Consider the following 838-nt stretch of genomic DNA (forward strand, 5'->3'; position numbering starts at 1 on the left):
AACCACCTCCATTTCTCTGATCAAGTACCAGCTCCAGTACTGGAAAGAAGAAGAAGGAAACGTCACAGGGTGTTGAACATAAAGGAAGGTCCATTGTTGATGCAGGAAGAGCTAGAAGAAACCTTGGAAAAGGGAGATTAAGATTTTCTCCTCATCACCTTAGTTTTTCTTACTCTCATTACTCTATTTTACTTTGTTAAAGAATATTTACGTTCCTTTATAAATCTGAACTCAAATCCATATATATATATATATATATATATCTCTATGAGATTATGATTTGTTGGCTGAGGTTGTTGATTTGTTAAATATTAAGTTGCTAGTTGATGTTGAATGGATTTGATGATTATTTCTTTGTTTATTCAAGTGAGCTGAATTTGTGCCTTAACTATGATTGGGAAATCATAAGAGGGGAGTACAGCTTGATTAGATCTGGGAAGATTTAGTTGAAGATTTGCAAAAGGATTTGTGGGATTTAGCTTTAAGATCAGTAGACAGAGGATTGGAAAATCCCTGGCTTAGTAAATCTAGTTAACAGGAAGTAGTCGTTGCTGTCCGTTGCTGCAGCATCACGCAGCATTGATAGGAGACAGTTTCGCAATTGTGAGCCACGCATAGTGATTTTGGCCAATTTTAGTTGCACATTTTGTTATTAATTAGTTTTATCTTTGTTGTTCATTCTCTTACAGTCAGATTATCATTAGTTTTTAACATCTTAAAATCAACTTTAGTTTTCTTCTTAAAAACTTGAATAGAATTAACTTAGCAACTTGATTTCAAAAACACACAATCCCTGTGGGACGATACTTGGTTATTCATCATTTTACTACTTGTTGAC

This window comes from Morus notabilis, unplaced genomic scaffold (assembly GCF_000414095.1).
Source record: "Morus notabilis unplaced genomic scaffold, ASM41409v2 Scaffold843, whole genome shotgun sequence".
NCBI classification, from domain to species: Eukaryota; Viridiplantae; Streptophyta; class Magnoliopsida; order Rosales; family Moraceae; genus Morus; species Morus notabilis.